This window comes from Ambystoma mexicanum, chromosome 5q, assembly GCF_040938575.1.
Source record: "Ambystoma mexicanum isolate Mex_15411 chromosome 5q, UKY_AmexF1_1, whole genome shotgun sequence".
NCBI classification, from domain to species: Eukaryota; Metazoa; Chordata; class Amphibia; order Caudata; family Ambystomatidae; genus Ambystoma; species Ambystoma mexicanum.
In genome coordinates this window covers 430,309,835-430,329,600 of record NC_090933.1, presented here as the reverse complement: position 1 = coordinate 430,329,600, position 19,766 = coordinate 430,309,835, and positions in this window count along the sequence as shown.

Here is a 19,766-nt window from a genome sequence, read left to right as displayed (position 1 = left end):
TAAGGTACCGTTTTCATCGGGACACCTGTGAGAACGCGGAACGGTAGGCCATGTGTTGGTGGCGGCGTGTTTCGATGGGTGCACCGAGTGAAATGTGCGGAAAATGCATTTTTTTCCCCACATTTCGGACTTTGCAGGGGTGTCTGGGTAATAAAATCTGGGACGATTTGCGCAAATCATACCTCTGCAGATTCCCACGGGTGTCCTCTTTTCGGAAATGCATCAGGTTCCCTGATTTCCTTGGTGGCTTGGACACCTATGGCCCATATCTGTGTGTTGTGCTTGTCTGGAGATAGTGTTAAATTCAGGTGTCGAAACAGACTTGGGGTTCCCTGTGTTTTAGGCTTTCCCCTTGGCGCCCAGGTAGGTGCACACACACATGTAAGGTACCGTTTTCATCGGGACACCTGTGGGAAAGCGGAACGGTAGGATATGTGTTGGTGGCGGCGTGTTTCGATGGGTGCGCCGAGTGAAATGTGCGGAAAATGCATTTTTTTCCCCACATTTCGGACTTTGCAGGGGTGTCTGGGTAATAAATTCTGGGACGATTTGCGCAAATCATAACTCTGCAGATTCCCACGGGCGTCCTCTTTTCGGAAATGCATGGGGTTGCCTGTTTTCCTCAGTGGCTTGGACACCCAAGGCCCATATCTGTATGTTGTGCTTGTCTGGAGAAAGTGTCAAATTCAGGTGTCGAAACAGACTTGGGGTTACCTGTGTTTTAGGCTTTCCCCTTGGCGCCCAGGTAGGTGCACCCACACATGTGAGGTATCATTTTCATCAGGACACCTGTGGGAACGCGGGACGGTAGGCCATGTGTTCTTGGCGGTGTGTTTCGATCAGTGCGCCGAGTGAAGTGTGCAGAAAATGCGTTTTTTCCCCACATTTCGGAATTTGCGGGGATGTCTGGGTAATAAATTCTGGGCCGATTAGCGCAAATCATACCTCTGCCGATTCCCACAGGTGTCCTCTTTTCAGAAATGCATGGGGTTCCCTGTTTTCCTTGGTGGCTTGGCCACCCAAGGCCCATATCTGTATGTTGTGCTTATCTGGAGAAAGTGTCAAATTCAGATGTCGAAACAGACTTGGGGTTACCTGTGTTTTAGGCTTTCCCCTTGGCGCCCAGGTAGGTGCACCCACACATGTGAGGTACCGTTTTCATCGAGGCACCTGTGGAAACGCGGGACGGTAGGCCATGTGTTGTTGGCTGCGTGTTTCGATGGGTGCACCTAGTGAAATATGCGGAAAATGCGTTTTTTTCCCACATTTCAGAATTTGCAGGGGTGTCTGGGTAATAAATTCTGGGCCGATTAGCGCAAATCATACCTCTGCAGATTCCCACAGGTGTCCTCTTTTCAGAAATGCATGGGGTTCCCTGTTTTCCTTGGTGGCTTGGACACCCGAGGCCCATATCTGTATGTTGTGCTTGTCTGGAGAAACTGTCAAATTCAGGTGTCGAAATAGACTTGGGGTTACCTGTGTTTTAGGCTTTCCCCTTGGCGCCCTGGTAGGTGCACCCACACATGTGAGGTATCGTTTTCATCAGGACACCTGTGGGAACGCGGAACGGTAGGCCATGTGTTGTTGGCGGCGTGTTTCGATGGGTGCACCGAGTGAAATATGCGGAAAGTGCGTTCTTTTTCCCACATTTCAGAATTTGCGGGTGTGTCTGGGTTATACATTCTGGGCTGATTTGTGCAAATCATACCTCTGCGGATTCCCACAGGTGTCCTCTTTTCGGAAATGCATCAGGTTCCCTGATTTCCTTGGTGGCTTGGACACCCAAGGCCCATATCTGTATGTTGTGCTTGTCTGGAGATAGTGTGAAATTCAGGTGTTGAAACAGACTTGGGGTTACCTGTGTTTTAGGCTTTCCCCTTGGCGCCCAGGTAGGTGCACCCACACATGTAAGGTACCGTTTTCATCGGGACACCTGTGGGAACGCGGAACGGTAGGCCATGTGTTGGTGGCGGTGTGTTTCGATGGGTGCACCGAGTGAAATGTGCGGAAAATGCATTTTTTCCCCCACATTTCGGACTTTGCAGGGGTGTCTGGGTAATAAATTCTGGGCCAATTTGCACAAATTATACCTCTGTGGATTCCGACGGGTGTCCTCTTTTCGTAAATGCATGGGGTTCCCTGTTTTCCTTGGTGGCTTGGACACCCGATGCCCATATCTGTATGTTGTGCTTGTCTGGAGAAAGTGTCAAATTCAGGTGTCGAAACAGACTTGGGGTTACCTGTGTTTTAGGCTTTCCCCTTGGCGCCCAGGTACGTGCACCCACACATGTGAGGTATCGTTTTCATAAGGACACCTGTGGGAACGCGGGACGATAGGCCATGTGTTCTTGGCGGTGTGTTTCGATCAGTGCGCCGAGTGAAGTGTGCGGAAAATGCGTTTTTTTCCCCACATTTCGGAATTTGCGGGGTTGTCTGGGTAATAAATTCTGGGCCGATTAGCGCAAATCATACCTCTGCAGATTCCCACAGGTGTCCTCTTTTCAGAAATGCATGGGGTTCCCTGTTTTCCTTGGTGGCTTGGACACCCGAGGCCCATATCTGTATGTTGTGCTTGTCTGGAGATAGTGTGAAATTCAGGTGTCGAAACAGACTTGGGGTTACCTGTGTTTTAGGCTTTCCCCTTGGCGCCCAGGTAGGTGCACCCACACATGTGAGGTTCCGTTTTCATCGAGGTGCCTGTGGAAACGCGAACGGTAGGCCATGTGTTGTTGGCAGCGTGTTTCGATGGGTGCACCGAGTGAAATGTGCGGAAAATGCATTTTTTTCCCCACATTTCGGACTTTGCAGGGGTGTCTGGGTAATAAATTCTGGGACGATTTGCGCAAATCATACCTCTGCGGATTCCCACGGGTGTCCTCTTTTAGGAAATGCATCAGGTTCCCTGATTTCCTTGGTGGCTTGGACACCCAAGGCCCATATCTGTATGTTGTGCTTGTCTGGAGATAGTGTGAAATTCAGGTGTCGAAACAGACTTGGGGTTACCTGTGTTTTAGGCTTTCCCCTTGGCGCCCTGGAGAAAGTGTCCAATTTAGGTGTCGAAACAGACTTGGGGTTACCTGCGTTTTAGGCTTTCCCCTTGGCGCCCAGGTAGATGCACCCATACATGTGAGGTATCGTTTTCATCTGGACAACTGTGGGAATGCGGGACCGTAGGCCATGTGTTGTTGGCGGCGTGTTTCGATGGGTGCGCCGAGCGAAATATTCGGAAAATGCATTTTTTTCCCCACATTTCAGACTTTGCAGGGGTGTCTGGGTAATAAATTCTGGGACGATTTGCGCAAATCATACCTCTGCGGATTCCCACGGGTGTCCTCTTTTCGGAAATGCATCAGGTTCCCTGATTTCCTTGGTGGCTTGGACACCCAAGGCCCATATCTGTATGTTGTGCTTGTCTGGAGATAGTGTGAAATTCAGGTGTCGAAACAGACTTGGGGTTACCTGTGTTTTAGGCTTTCCCCTTGGCGCCCAGGTAGGTGCACCCACACATGTAAGGTACCGTTTTCATCGGGACACCTGTGGGAAAGCGGAACGGTAGGCCATGTGTTGGTGGCGGCGTGTTTCGATGGGTGCGCCGAGTGAAATGTGCGGAAAATGCGTTTTTTTCCCCACATTTCAGACTTTGCAGGGGTGTCTGGGTAATAAATTCTGGGCCAATTTGCGCAAATTATACCTCTGCGGATTCCGACGGGTGTCCTCTTTTCGTAAATGCATGGGGTTCCCTGTTTTTCTTGGTGGCTTGGACACCCGCTGCCCATATCTGTATGTTGTGCTTGTCTGGAGAAAGTGTCAAATTCAGGTGTCGAAACAGACTTGGGGTTACCTGTGTTTTAGGCTTTCCCCTTGGCGCCTAGGTACGTACACCCACACATGTGAGGTATCGTTTTCATCAGGACACCTGTGGGATCGCGGGACGGTAGGCCATGTGTTCTTGCCGGTGTGTTTCGATCAGTGCGCCGAGTGAAGTGTGCGGAAAATGCGTTTTTTTCCCCACATTTCAGAAATTGCGGGGATGTCTGGGTAATAAATTATGGGCCGATTAGCGCAAATCATACCTCTGCAGAGTCCCACAGGTGTCCTCTTTTCAGAAATGCATGGGGTTCCCTGCTTTCCTTGGTTACTTGGACACCCGAGGCCCATATCTGTATGTTGTGCTTGTCCGGAGAAACTGTCAAATTCAGGAGTCGAAACAGACTTAGGGTTACCTGTGTTTTAGGCTTTCCCCTTGGCGCCCAGGTAGGTGCACCCACACATGTGAGGTACCGTTTTCATCGAGGCACCTCTGGAAACGCGGGACGGTAGGCCATGTGTTATTGGCAGCGTGTTTCGATGGGTGCGCCTAGTGAAATATGCGGAAAATGCGTTTTTTTTCCCACATTTCCGAATTTGCGGGTGTGTCTGGGTAATACATTCTGGGCTGATTTGCGCAAATCATACCTCTGCAGGTTCCCACGGGTGTCCTCTTTTTGGAAATGCATGGGGTTGCCTGTTTTCCTTGGTGGCTTGGACACCCAAGGCCCATATCTGTATCTTGTGCTTGTCTGGAGAAAGTGTCAAATTCAGGTGTCGAAACAGACTTGGGGTTACCTGTGTTTTAGGCTTTCCCCTTGGCGCCTAGGTACGTGCACCCACACATGTGAGGTATCGTTTTCATCAGGACACCTGTGGGATCGCGGGACGGTAGGCCATGTGTTCTTGCCGGTGTGTTTCGATCAGTGCGCCGAGTGAAGTGTGCGGAAAATGCGTTTTTTTCCCCACATTTCAGAATTTGCGGGGATGTCTGGGTAATAAATTCTGGGCCGATTAGCGCAAATCATACCTCTGCAGATTCCCACAGGTGTCCTCTTTTCAGAAATGCATGGGGTTCCCTGCTTTCCTTGGTTACTTGGACACCCGAGGCCCATATCTGTATGTTGTGCTTGTCCGGAGAAACTGTCAAATTCAGGTGTCGAAACAGACTTAGGGTTACCTGTGTTTTAGGCTTTCCCCTTGGCGCCCAGGTAGGTGCACCCACACATGTGAGGTACCGTTTTCATCGAGGCACCTGTGGAAACGCGGGACGGTAGGCCATGTGTTATTGGCAGCGTGTTTCGATGGGTGCGCCTAGTGAAATATGCGGAAAATGCGTTTTTTTTCCCACATTTCCGAATTTGCGGGTGTGTCTGGGTAATACATTCTGGGCCGATTTGCGCAAATCATACCTCTGCAGGTTCCCACGGGTGTCCTCTTTTTGGAAATGCATGGGGTTGCCTGTTTTCCTTGGTGGCTTGGACACCCAAGGCCCATATCTGTATCTTGTGCTTGTCTGGAGAAAGTGTCAAATTCAGGTGTCGAAACAGACTTGGGGTTACCGGTGTTTTAGGCTTTCCCCTTGGCGCCCAGGTAGGTGCGCCCACACGTGTAAGGTACCGTTTTCATCGGGACACCTGTGGGAATGCGGGACGGTACGCCATGTGTTGTTGGCGGCGTGTTTCGATGGGTGCGCCGAGTGAAATATGCGGAAAATGCGTTTTTTTCCCACATTTCAGAATTTGCGGGTGTGTCTGGGTAATACATTCTGGGCTGATTTGTGCAAATAATACCTCTGCGGATTCCCACGGGTGTCCTCTTTTCGGAAATGCATCAGGTTCCCTGTTTTCCTTGGTGGCTTGGACACCCATGGCCCATATCTGTATGTTGTGCTTGTCTGGAGAAAGTGTCAAATTTAGGTGTCGAAACAGACTTGGGGTTACCTGTGTTATAGGCTTCCCCTTGGCACCCAGGTAGGTGCACCCACACATGTGAGGTATAGTTTTCATCAGGATACCTGTGGGAACGCGGGACAGTAAGCCATGTGTTGTTGGCGGCGTGTTTCGATGGGTGCACCGAGTGAAATTTGCGGAAAATGCGTTTTTTCCCCACATTTCAGAATTTGCGGGGGTGTCTGGGTAATAAATTCTGGGCCGATTTGCGCAAATTATACCTCTGCGGATTCCCACAGGTGTCCTCTTTTCAGAAATGCATGGGGTTCCCTGTTTTCCTTGGTGGCTTGGACACCCGAGGCCCATATCTGTATGTTGTGCTTGTCTGGAGAATGTGTCAAATTCAGGTGTCGAAACAGACTTGGGGTTACCTGTGTTTTAGGCTTTCCCCTTGGCGCCCAGGTAGGTGCACCCACACATGTGAGGTACCGTTTTCATTGAGGCACCTGTGGAAACGCGTGACGGTAGGCCATGTGTTGTTGGCGGCGTGTTTCGATGGGTGCGCCTAGTGAAATATGCAGAAAATGCGTTTTTTTCCCCACATTTCAGAATTTGCGGGTGTGTCTGGGTAATAAATTCTGGGATGATTTGCGCAAATCATAACTCTGCAGATTCCCACGGGTGTCCTCTTTTCAGAAATGCATGGGGTTGCCTGTTTTCCTCAGTGGCTTGGACACCCGAGGCCCATATCTGTATGTTGTGCTTGTCTGGAGAAAGTCTCAAATTCAGGTGTCGAAACAGACTTGGGGTTACCTGTGTTTTAGGCTTTCCCCTTGGCGCCCAGGTACGTGCACCCACACATGTGAGGTATCGTTTTCATCAGGACACCTGTGGGAACGCGGGACGGTAGGCCATGTGTTCTTGGCGGTGTGTTTCGATCAGTGCGCCGAGTGAAGTGTGCGGAAAATGCGTTTTTTTCCCCCACATTTCGGAATTTGCGGGGATGTCTGGATAATAAATTCTGGGCCGATTAGCGCAAATCATACCTCTGCAGATTCCCACAGGTGTCCTCTTTTCAGAAATACATGGGGTTCCCTGTTTTCCTTGGTGGCTTGGACACCCGAGGCCCATATATGTATGTTGTGCTTGTCTGGAGAAAGTGTCAAATTCAGGTGTCGAAACAGACTTGGGGTTACCTGTGTTTAAGGCTTTCCCCTTGGCGCCCAGGTAGGTGCACCCACACATGTGAGGTACCGTTTTCATTGAGGCACCTGTGGAAACGCGTGACGGTAGGCCATGTGTTGTTGGCGGCGTGATTCGATGGGTGCGCCTAGTGAAATATGCAGAAAATGCGTTTTTTTTCCCACATTTCAGAATTTGCGGGTGTGTCTGGGTAATACATTCTGGGCCGATTTGTGCAAATCATACCTCTGCATGTTCCCACGGGTGTCCTCTTTTTGGAAATGCATGGGGTTGCATGTTTTCCTTGGTGGCTTGGACACCCAAGGCCCATATCTGTATGTTGTGCTTGTCTGGAGAAAGTGTCAAATTCAGGTGTCGAAACAGACTTGGGGTTACCTGTGTTTTAGGCTTTCCCCTTGGCGCCCAGGTAGGTGCACCCACACGTGTAAGGTACCGTTTTCATCGAGACACCTGTGGGAATGCGGGACGGTAGGCCATGTGTTGTTGGCGGCGTGTTTCAATGGGTGCACCGAGTGAAATGTGCGCAAAATGCGTTTTTTTCCCCACATTTCGACTTTGCAGGGGTGTCTGGGTAATAAATTCTGGGATGATTTGCGCAAATCATAACTCTGCAGATTCCCACGGGTGTCCTCTTTTCGGAAATGCATGGGGTTGCCTGTTTTCCTCGGTGGCTTGGACACCCGAGGCCCATATCTGTATGTTGTGCTTGTCTGGATAAAGTCTCAAATTCAGGTGTCGAAACAGACTTGGGGTTACCTGTGTTTTAGGCTTTCCCCTTGGCGCCCAGGTACGTGCACCCACACATGTGAGGTATCGTTTTCACAGGACACCTGTGGGAACGCTGGACGGTAGGCCATGTGTTCTTGGCGGTGTGTTTCGATCAGTGCGCCGAGTGAAGTGTGCGGAAAATGCGTTTTTTTCCCCCACATTTCGGAATTTGCGGGGATGTCTGGGTAATGGGCCGATTAGCGCAAATCATACCTCTGCAGATTCCCACAGGTGTCCTCTTTTCAGAAATGCATGGGGTTCCCTGTTTTCCTTGGTGGCTTGGACACCCGAGGCCCATATCTGTATGTTGTGCTTGTCTGGAGAAAGTGTCAAATTCAGGTGTCGAAACAGACTTGGGGTTACCTGTGTTTAATGCTTTCCCCTTGGCGCCCAGGTAGGTGCACCCACACATGTGAGGTACCGTTTTCATCGAGGCGCCTGTGGAAACGGGAACTGTAGGCCATGTGTTGTTGGCAGCGTGTTTCGATGGGTGCGCCGAGTGAAATGTGCGGAAAATGCGTTTTTTTCCCCACATTTCGGACTTTACAGGGGTGTCTGGGTAATAAATTCTGGGACGATTTGCGCAAATCATAACTCTGCGGATTCCCACGGGTGTCCTCTTTTCGGAAATGCATGGGGTTGCCTGTTTTCCTCTGTGGCTTGGACACCCGAGGCCCATATCTGTATGTTGTGCTTGTCTGGAGAAAGTGTCAAATTCAGGTGTCGAAACAGACTTGGGGTTACCTGTGTTTTAGGCTTTCCCCTTGGCGCCCTGGTAGGTGCACCCACACATGTGAGGTATCGTTTTCATCAGGACACCTGTGGGAACGCGGGACGGTAGGCCATGTGTTGTTGGGGGCGTGTTTCGATGGGTGCACCGAGTGAAATATGCGGAAAGTGCGTTCTTTTTCCCACATTTCAGAATTTGCGGGTGTGTCTGGGTTATACATTCTTGGCTGATTTGTGCAAATCATACCTCTGCGGATTCCCACGGGTGTCCTCTTTTCGGAAATGCATCAGGTTCCCTGATTTCCTTGGTGGCATGGACACCCAAGGCCCATATCTGTATGTTGTGCTTGTCTGGAGATAGTGTGAAATTCAGGTGTCGAAACAGACTTGGGGTTACCTGTGTTTTAGGCTTTCCCCTTGTCGCACAGGTAGGTGCACCCACACATGTAAGGTACCGTTTTCATCGGGACACCTGTGGGAACGTGGAACGGTAGGCCATGTGTTGGTGGCCGTGTGTTTCGATGGGTGCACCGAGTGAAATGTGCGGAAAATGCATTTTTTTCCCCACATTTCGGATTTTGCAGGGGTTTCTGGGTAATAAATTCTGGGACGCTTTGCGCAAATCATACCTCTGCGGATTCCCACGGGTGTCCTCTGTTAGGAAATGCAGGTTCCCTGATTTCCTTGGTGGCTTGGACACCCAAGGCCCATATCTGTATGTTGTGCTTGTCTGGAGATAGTGTGAAATTCAGGTGTCGAAACAGACTTGGGGTTACCTGTGTTTTAGGCTTTCCCCTTGGCGCCCAGGTAGGTGCACCCACACATGTAAGGTACCGTTTTCATCGGGACACCTGTGGGAAAGCAGAACGGTAGGCCATGTGTTGGTGGCGGCGTGTTTCGATGGGTGCGCCGAGTGAAATGTGCGGAAAATGCGTTTTTTTCCCCACATTTCGGACTTTGCAGGGGTGTCTGGGTAATAAATTCTGGGCCAATTTGCGCAAATTATACCTCTGCGGATTCCGACGGGTGTCCTCTTTTCGTAAATGCATGGGGTTCCCTGTTTTTCTTGGTGGCTTGGACACCCGCTGCCCATATCTGTATGTTGTGCTTGTCTGGAGAAAGTGTCAAATTCAGGTGTCGAAACAGACTTGGGGTTACCTGTGTTTTAGGCTTTCCCCTTGGCGCCTAGGTACGTGCACCCACACATGTGAGGTATCGTTTTCATCAGGACACCTGTGGGATCGCGGGACGGTAGGCCATGTGTTCTTGCCGGTGTGTTTCGATCAGTGCGTCGAGTGAAGTGTGCGGAAAATGCGTTTTTTTCCCCACATTTCGGAATTTGCGGGGATGTCTGGGTAATAAATTCTGGGCCGATTAGCGCAAATCATACCTCTGCGGATGCCCACAGGTGCCCTCTTTTCAGAATTGCATGGGGTTCCCTGTTTTCCTTGGTGGCTTGGACACCCAAGGCCCATATCTGTATGTTGTGCTTGTCTGGAGAAAGTGTCAAATTCAGTTGTCGAAACAGACTTGGGGTTACCTGTGTTTTAGGCTTTCCCCTTGGCGCCCAGGTAGGTGCACCCACACATGTGAGGTACCGTTTTTATCGAGGCACCTGTGGAAACGCGGGACAGTAGGCCATGTGTTGTTGGCTGCGTCTTTCGATGGGTTCACCTAGTGAAATATGCGGAAAATGTGTTTTTTTTCCCACATTTCAGAATTTGCGGGGGTGTCTGGGTAATACATTCTGGGCCGATTTGCGCAAATCATACCTCTGCAGGTTCCCACGGGTGTCCTCTTTTTGGAAATGCATGGGGTTGCCTGTTTTCCTTGGTGGCTTGGACACCCAAGGCCCATATCTGTATGTTGTGCTTGTCTGGAGAAAGTGTCAAATTCAGGTGTCGAAACAGACTTGGGGTTACCTGTGTTTTAGGCTTTCCCCTTGGCGCCCAGGTAGGTGCACCCACACGTGTAAGGTACCGTTTTCATCGGGACACCTCTGGGAATGTGGGACGGTAGGCCATGTGTTGTTGGCGGCGTGTTTCAATGGGTGCACCGAGTGAAATGTGCGGAAAATGCGTTTTTTTCCCCACATTTCGACTTTGCAGGGGTGTCTGGGTAATAAATTCTGGGATGATTTGCGCAAATCATAACTCTGCAGATTCCCACGTGTGTCCTCTTTTCGGAAATGCATGGGGTTGGCTGTTTTCCTCGGTGGCTTGGACACCCGTGGCCCATATCTGTATGTTGTGCTTGTCTGGAGAAAGTGTCAAATTCAGGTGTCGAAACAGACTTGGGGTTACCTGTGTTTTAGGTTTTCCCCTTGGCGCCCAGGTAGGTGCACCCACACATGTGAGGTATCGTTTTCATCGGGAAACCTGTGGAAACGCGGGACGGTAGGCCATGTGTTGTTGGCGGCGTGTTTCGATGGATGCGCCAAGTGAAATATGAGGAAAGTGCGTTCTTTTTCCCACATTTCAGAATTTGTGGGTGTGTCTGGGTTATACATTCTGGGCTGATTTGTGCAAATCATACCTCTGCGGATTCCCACGGGTGTCCTCTTTTCGGAAATGCATGGGGTTGCCTGTTTTCCTCAGTGGCTTGGACACCCGAGGCCCATATCTGTATGTTGTGCTTGTCTGGAGAAAGTGTCAAATTCAGGTGTCGAAACAGACTTGGGGTTACCTGTGTTTTAGGCTTTCCCCTTGGCGCCTAGGTAGGTGCACCCACACATGTAAGGTACCGTTTTCATGGGAACACCTGTGGAAACGTGGGACGGTAGGCCATGTGTTGTTGGCGGCATGTTTCGATGGGTGCGTCGAGTGAAATGTGCGGAAAATGCGTTTTTTTCCCCAGATTTCGGACTTTGCGGCGGTTTCTGGGTAATAAATTCGGGGCCGATTTGCGCAAATCATACCTCTGCGGATTCCCAGGGGTGTCCTCTTTTAGGAAATGCATGGGGTTACTTGTTTTCCTTTGTGGCTTGGACACCCTAGGCCCATGTCTGCATGTTGTGCTTGTCTGGAGAAAGTGTCAAATTCAGGTGTCGAAACAGACTTGGGTGTTACCTGTGTTTTAGGCTTTCCCCTTTGTGCCTAGGTAGGTGCACCCACACATGTAAGGTACCGTTTTCATCGGGACACCGGTGGGAACGCAGGACATTAGGCCAGGCGTTGTTGGTGGCGTGTTTCAATGGGTGCGCCGAGAGAAATGTGTGGAAAATGCGTTTTTTTTCCCACATTACGGACTTTGCAGGGGTGTTTAGGTAATCGATTCTGGGACGATTTGCGCAAATCATAACTCTGCAGATTCCCACGGGTGTCCTCTTTTCGGAAATGCATGGGGTTGCCTGTTTTCCTCGGTGGCTTGGACACCCGAGGCCCATATCTGTATGTTGTCCTTGTCTGGAGAAAGTGTCAAATTCAGGTGTCGAAACAGACTTGGGGTTACCTGTGTTTTAGGCTTTCCCCTTGCGCCCAGGTAGGTGCACCCACACATGTGAGGTACCATTTTCATCGAGGCACCTGTGAGTATGCGGGACGGTAGGCCATGTGTTGTTGGTGGCGTGTTTCGATGGGTGCGCCGAGTGAAATGTGCAAAAAATGCATTTTTTCCCCCACATTTCGGACTTTGCGGGGGTGTCTGGGGAATAAATTCTGGGCCGATTTGCGCAAATTATACCTCTGCGGATTCCCACATGTGTCCTCTTTTCAGAAATGCATGGGGTTGCCTGTTTTCCTTGGTGGCTTGGACACCCAAGGCCCATATCTGTATGTTGTTCTTGTCTGGAGAAAGTGTCAAATTCAGGTGTCGAAACAGACTTGGGGTTACCTGTGTTTTAGGCTTTCCCCTTGGCGCCCAGGTAGGTGCACCCACACATTTGAGGGACCGTTTTCATCGAGGCACCTGTGGGATTGCGGGACGGTAGGCCATGTGTTGTTGGCAGCGTGTTTCAATCGGTGCGCCGAGTGAAATGTGAGGAAAATGCGTTTTTTTCCCCACATTTCGGATTTTGCAGGGGTGTCTGGGTAATAAATTCTGGGATGATTTGCACAAATCATAACTCTGCAGATTCCCACGGGTGTCCTCTTTTCGGAAATGCATGGGGTTGCCTGTTTTCCTCGGTGGCTTGGACACCCGAGGCCCATATCTGTATGTTGTGCTTGTCTGGAGAAAGTGTCAAATTCAGGTGTCGAAACAGACTTTGGGTTACCTGTGTTTTAGGTTTTCCCTTGGCGCCCAGAAAGGTGCACCCACACATGTGAGGTATCGTTTTCATCGGGAAACCTGTGGAAACGCGGGACGGTAGGCCATGTGTTGTTGGCGGCGTGTTTCGATGGATGCGCCAAGTGAAATATGAGGAAAGTGCGTTCTTTTTCCCACATTTCAGAATTTGCGGGTGTGTCTGGGTTATACATTCTGGGCTGATTTGTGCAAATCATACCTCTGCGGATTCCCACGGGTGTCCTCTTTTCGGAAATGCATGGGGTTGCCTGTTTTCCTCAGTGGCTTGGACACCCGAGGCCCATATCTGTATGTTGTGCTTGTCTGGAGAAAGTGTCAAATTCAGGTGTCGAAACAGACTTGGGGTTACCTGTGTTTTAGGCTTTCCCCTTGGCGCCTAGGTAGGTGCACCCACACATGTAAGGTACCGTTTTCATCGGGACACCTGTGGAAACGTGGGACGGTAGGCCATGTGTTGTTGGCGGCATGTTTCGATGGGTGCGTCGAGTGAAATGTGCGGAAAATGCGTTTTTTTCCCCACATTTCGGACTTTGCGGTGGTTTCTGGGTAATAAATTCGGGGCCGATTTGCGCAAATCATACCTCTGCGGATTCCCACGGGTGTCCTCTTTTAGGAAATGCATGGGGTTACTTGTTTTCCTTTGTGGCTTGGACACCCGAGGCCCATGTCTGCATGTTGTGCTTGTCTGGAGAAAGTGTCAAATTCAGGTGTCGAAACAGACTTGGGGTTACCTGTGTTTTAGGCTTTCCCCTTTGTGCCTAGGTAGGTGCACCCACACATGTAAGGTACCGTTTTCATCTGGACACCTGTGGGAACGCGGGACATTAGGCCAGGCGTTGTTAGTGGCGTGTTTCAATGGGTGCGCCGAGTGAAATGTGTGGAAAATGCGTTTTTTTCCCACATTACGGACTTGCAGGGGTGTTTAGGTAATCGATTCTGGGACGATTTGCGCAAATCATAACTCTGCAGATTCCCACGGGTGTCCTCTTTTCGGAAATGCATGGGGTTGCCTGTTCTCCTCGGTGGCTTGGACACCCGATGCCCATATCTGTATGTTGTCCTTGTCTGGAGAAAGTGTCAAATTCAGGTGTCGAAACAGACTTGGGGTTACCTGTGTTTTAGGCTTTCCCCTTGCGCCCAGGTAGGTGCACCCACACATGTGAGGTACCATTTTCATCGAGGCACCTGTGAGAATGCGGGACTGTAGGCCATGTGTTGTTGTCGGCGTGTTTTGATGGGTGCGCCGAGTGAAATGTGTGGAAAATTAATTTTTTTTACTACATTTTGGACTTTGCGGGGGTGTCTGGGTAATAATTTCTTGGCTGATCTGCGCAAATCATACCTCTGCAGATTCCCACGGGTGTCCTCTTTTCGGAAATGTATGGGGTTCCCTGTTTTCGTAGTGTCTTGGACACCCGAGGCCCATATCTGTATGTTGTGCTTGTCTGGAGAAAGTGTCAAATTCAGGTGTCGAAACAGACTTGGGGTTACCTGTGTTTTAGACTTTCCCCTTGACACCCAGGTAGGTGCACCCACACATGTGAGGTACCGTTGTCATCGAGACACCTGTGGGAACACGGGACGGTAGGCCATGTGTTGTTGGCGGCGTGTTTCGATGGGTGCGCCAAGTGAAATGTGCGGAAAATGCGTTTTTTCGCCCCACATTTCAGAATTTGCAGGGGTGTCGGGTAATACATTATGGGCCGATTTGCGCAAATGATACCTCTGCGGATTCCCACATGTTTCCTCGGTTCGGAAATGCATGGGGTTCCCTGTTTTCCTTGGTGGCTTGGACACCCGAGGCCCATATCTGTATGTTTTGCTTGTCTGGAGAAAGTGTCAAATTCAGGTGTCGAAACAGACTTGGGGTTACCTGTGTTTTAGGCTTTCCCCTTGGCACCCAGGTAGGTGCACCCACACATGTGAGGTACCGTTTTCATCGAGACACCTGTTGGAACGCAGGACGGTAGGCCATGTGTTGTTGGCGGTGTGTTTCAATGGGTGCACCGAGTGAAATGTGCGGAAAATGTGTTTTTTACCCACATTTTGGACTTTGCTGGGGTGTCTGGGTAATAAATTCTGGGCCGATTTGCGCAAATCATACCTCTGCGAATTCCCACCGGTGTCCTCTTTTCGGAAATGCATGGGGTTCCCTGTTTTCCTTGGTGGCTTGGACACCCGAGGCCCATATCTGTATGTTGAACTTGTCTGGAGAAAGTGTGAAATTCAGGTGTCGAAACAGACTTGCGGTTACCTGTGTTTTAGGCTTTCCCTTTGGCGCCCAGGTAGGTGCATGTAAAGGACCGGTGGGGGGTGTCTGTACCTCTGCTCTCTATATGGTAGAAGAGAGGAACAAAAGACCCCAGCCAAGATTCTCTATTACGGTAGCAATGGACGAGCAATCAAGGCCTAGCTTCTCAGGAGGTGATGCGGGCTGGTTCTTAAGTACAGTGTAGTCCCCAAGCCCCCACAAAGGAATGTCCACACACTGTATTGGTTAGAACACAGTCTTTATATAATCAATATTCAAGGTTATGTACACTTATCATAATAACTCACTTTGTACTTAGGAAAATCAACAATGGCAAATATATACAATTCTAAAGTGGTACCACCCTTTGTATTAGATCTTATTAAAGTGCATCAACAATACTGTAACAATGTCACACAGATCAATAAAGTGAAACCAGCAATAGAGAGAGGAGAGAAAATAAGATGGTTGAGCAATAGGCAGAATACTGGCCCCTATCACTAAACACAGTTCTGTGTGGAGATCCCCCCACCTGGGCAACCTGTAAAATAAAGATATAGCACAAGCCCAGTCCATATATTGTTCTGCAAGTCTTATTCCCTCCTATAGTGTTTTTACCCCCCCAATGTACCTGGTGGAGTCGAGTTCTTCGAAGAGGCTTCGACAGATCCTTCTTGAGCGACCCCCTTTCAAGCGGGAGTCACGGATCGTCGAGAGGCGTCGAGAAGCGTCGAAGAACTCGGCGTTCGGCGGCGGGGAATCGACGGCCCTTCTTGAATGCCTTCCCTTTCAAGCGGAAGACACGGGGCGTCGAACGTCCGTCGACAAACAGGGTAGAACGGCGTCGATGAGGCGGCAGATTCGATCCAAGCGGTGCTCGTCGACGACGGAGCGTTGGCGTCCTGCAAGGCAGAGGCATGCAGGGCACCTCGACGACAATTGTTCTGGACCGCAAAGATTCGTGAAGACGGGGGCCCAGCAAGGGCGTCGAGTCGTTCGAATCTTCGTAGTCTTCGGGTGGCGGGAAACCCACCGGCAGGTTTCTCCTCGGCGCGTTGTTCGTCCTCGACTTTCTCCGGCAGGATAAAGCGGTCGACGGTGCGGACGAGGGAGTCCTTCGATTCAAATGTTTTTAGGCAAGGAGCGGACGGCTCCGGTCGTTGGCGGCACGGCGTCAAGTGGTTCCCACGGCTGGGCAACACAACTTCAACGGGCCTCCAGCAGTTACACGAACCTGCGAACCCTGGTCGACTGCAATGGACTTCGACGGCGGCGATGTCCGGGTGCTTCACTTCGATCTCCTCGGCGGTCCCGTCTCGGGTCGGCAGCCTTTCGAGGGTCTGTCTTCCAGGGCGCTTTGGCGAAGATGGAGCGGTGCTCGATGGTCCCTCGGAGCACGGGAAGAGGGCGCCTTACCAGGTCCTCTCTCGGGTCAGTCTTCGACGATTTCGGCAGCCTTCGGATCGGTCGAAGCAAATGCAGCAGTAAGTCTTCTTCTTCCAGCTGGACGTCGAGGATCAGCAGTTCCAGTTACTCTTAGAGTGGAGACTCAGCTCCAGAACGCTTCTGAACGCTTCTGAACAACTACCAGTGGTGAGAGGTCCCCAGATATACTATTCTGTCTCTCATCCATACTGCTGGCACACACTCAGCAGCCAATCATACAGAAGGGCATTCATGCAGTCAGTCAGCCAATCAGGCACACAGTGCATTCAGGCCACACTCCTCCCTTTCAGACACTCACAACAAGGAATGTGGATTGGGACAAGTACCCAGCCATTCAACACTACCCACTGCATTCAGGCCAGTTTCGGCAGGGCTGTCTCAGTCTTTGTCTCTCATGCCAGAAACCAGACAACCACAACAAGGAGTGTATATTGGTCACACACTCCATTCACCCAGGTCCCACCCACAGGAGGTACCCACAACATACAGTCACTTGGAAGGCTCCAGTCAGTCTAGCTGGGCCTTCACAACAACACCATATATGGAACTTCCACCCAACAGCCAGTCAGGGGAAGGGACAGAGTCAGGGCTTCCCAGGACTTTGGGAAAACAAGGTAACAGGGGCCATCTTGTTTCCTATCAGGAATCAACTGATCCCAATGGCAGGGCCTGGGTATCCCAAAATGGAGGACACCCAGAGCACCTGTCAAATTCAGCATGGAGCTGCCACCAGCCCATACCCTGCTCTGTGGGCCACCCACAGGTGCCCAAAAACATACACTAGGGGCACAGGGTTGTACCCCTACCCATGGGTGCCATAAGGGTATCCGATGGGTCTGTTCACCAAACCAAAAGAGAGCTGCACTGCCAGGAGTCCCACATGGACTCCTGGGCAGAAAACATGACAGAACACACGATAAAAAACAGTAAAGGACAAGGATTCAGAGGCCCTGTCCCTCTGATGCATTTCCAGCATCACAGTCTCCCCCCCCAGACTGAGGTGGAGGGTGTCTAATCTCCCACGGGATAGACACCCTCATCCAGACGGTCAACATACCTTCTGGAAAGGCCATCTGCATTATCGTGACTCTTCCCTGGTCTGTGCTCTATGGTGAAGTCTAACACGACAGAACACACGATAAAAAGCAGTAAAGGACAAGGATTCAGAGGCCCTGTCCCTCTGATGCATTTCCAGCATCACAGTGCACCCACACATGTGAGGTAAAGTTTTCATCGGGGCACCTGTGGGAACGCGGGACCATAGGCCATGTGTTGTTGTCGGCGTGTTTTGATGGGTGCGCCGAGTGAAATGTGTGGAAAATTCATTTTTCTACTACATTTTGGACTTTGCGGGGGTGTCTGGGTTATAATTCTTGGCTGATTTGCGCAAATCAAACCTCTGCGGATTCCCACAGGTGTCCTCTTTTCGGAAATGTATGGGGCTCCTTGTTTTCTTGGTGGCTTGGACACCCGAGGCCCATATCTGTATGTTGTGCTTGTCTGGAGAAAGTGTCAAATTCAAGTGCCGAAACAGACTTGGGGTTACCTGTGTTTTAGGCTTTCCCCTTGGCGCCTAGGTAGGTGCACCCACACATGTGAGGTACCGTTTTCATAGGGACACCTTTGGGAATGCAGGACGGTAGGCCATGTGTTGTTGGCAGCGTGTTTCGATGAGTGCGCCTAGTGAAATGTGTGGAAAATGTGTTTTTTCCCACATTAACAGACTTTGCGGGGTGTCTGGGTAATATATTGTGGGCCAATTTGCACAAATCATACCTCTGCAGATTCCCACGGGTGTCCTCTTTTTGGAAATGCATGGGGTTCCCTGTTTTCCTTGGTGGCTTGGACACCCGAGGCCCATATCTGTATGTTGCGGTTGTCTGGGGAAAGTGTGAAATTCAGGTGTGAAAACAGACTTGGGGTTACTTATGTTTTAGGCTTTCGCCTTGGCGCCTAGGTAGGTGCACCCACACATGTTAGGTACCGTTTTCATCGGGACACCTCTGGGAATGCAGGAAGGTATAACATTTGTTGTGTTTGTGTTGTTTTAATAACGTTTTGACCATTTGCTAGTGCCCTTTGTCACACAACCCTTTGATTTCCCAAATGTGACCTACATTTATTCGCTGTTTCAGGCACCATACACTTTTGTAACCTCCACAAGTTACCTACCCTTGAGAAGGTGTGCCGGTGCTCTTTCAAAAAATGGATGCTTGCCATTCCTCACCACATTGGTTTTCCCAATTTACACATGCTAAGTGCGTCTGTTCAGGCCATGAGCATAAAACTCCTATGTACCATGGCTCAGTGTTTGGCTTGTGGTATTTCTTGTTTTGTAAAACACTACAAAAAATGTGTGCTTTCCTAACTGCAAGAGACGGGGGAATGTAGCGGAGCATTGCTTTTCTCAAAATTCATAGAAGCCATTGCTGTACCAAGCCAACCATGTCCAACACATACCTTTTTTTCGATCATTTTCCCGCTTTTCCCCCAATCTATGGCATTTTCCCCTACCTAATTGTTGCCTGACCTACGCAAATCATCCCTTCCTAAACTTGGAATTTTTTCTACTTTTCAGAAATATATGCCTTTCTGTCCTCCAATTCTGCTTTCCTACCCTTTTCTTCCATTCCATCCATGCATGTCCAATTGGCAAAAATGGCTAAAATCGCCTACCTCTCACAAAACAGTTGATAACCACATCAAAAAAAAAATATTTTTGTTACCACTCAACTTATTTCTGAAAGCCAGGAAATTGGGGAATTCAGCACAGCAAACCATGTGTGCCTAGCTCTTACAAGGAAATAACCACAGGCTTCTTTGTACATCATGTTATTGGCATTTTTACGACCACCTACATGTGGGAAAAAAGGAGACAAATTTGCCGAGATATGTCATGTAACAAAAAAGTTACAAGGATATGAATGGCCACATACCGAAATCACCCAAAAAGGTCTTGGCACTGGGGGGAAAAACCCATGGCAGTTAAAGGGTTAATAAGTTGTCAATAACCCAATTAATAGAGATTCAAGGAAGTGCGCCACAGGAATAACAAGAATTATGGAAATTAACGTTATCCCTTACGCAAGCCTTATGGTGACAGGATAGCACTGGAATGCCAGTGATGCCAGTAACTTTATTAAACGTCACGCTTCAACAGTTGCATTACTGCATACATGTAACTAGAGATAGTCTTGTTGCCACTATTGCAGAAAACTGGTTCAGTCCTAATTTATTGAAATGCATTGCACTATTTATGGTGAACTGCATTGTGTGTCAAAGGTATATTGCTGGGCATACACTGAGAAGGATTAGAGTGGTCATACCTCCACTGAATGACATTTAATGAATATAGGTATCTATCAGTGGTTGTGTGTCAATTTTCTAGGTAGATCGAGGCAGGTCTGTGTACACACCCTGATGCT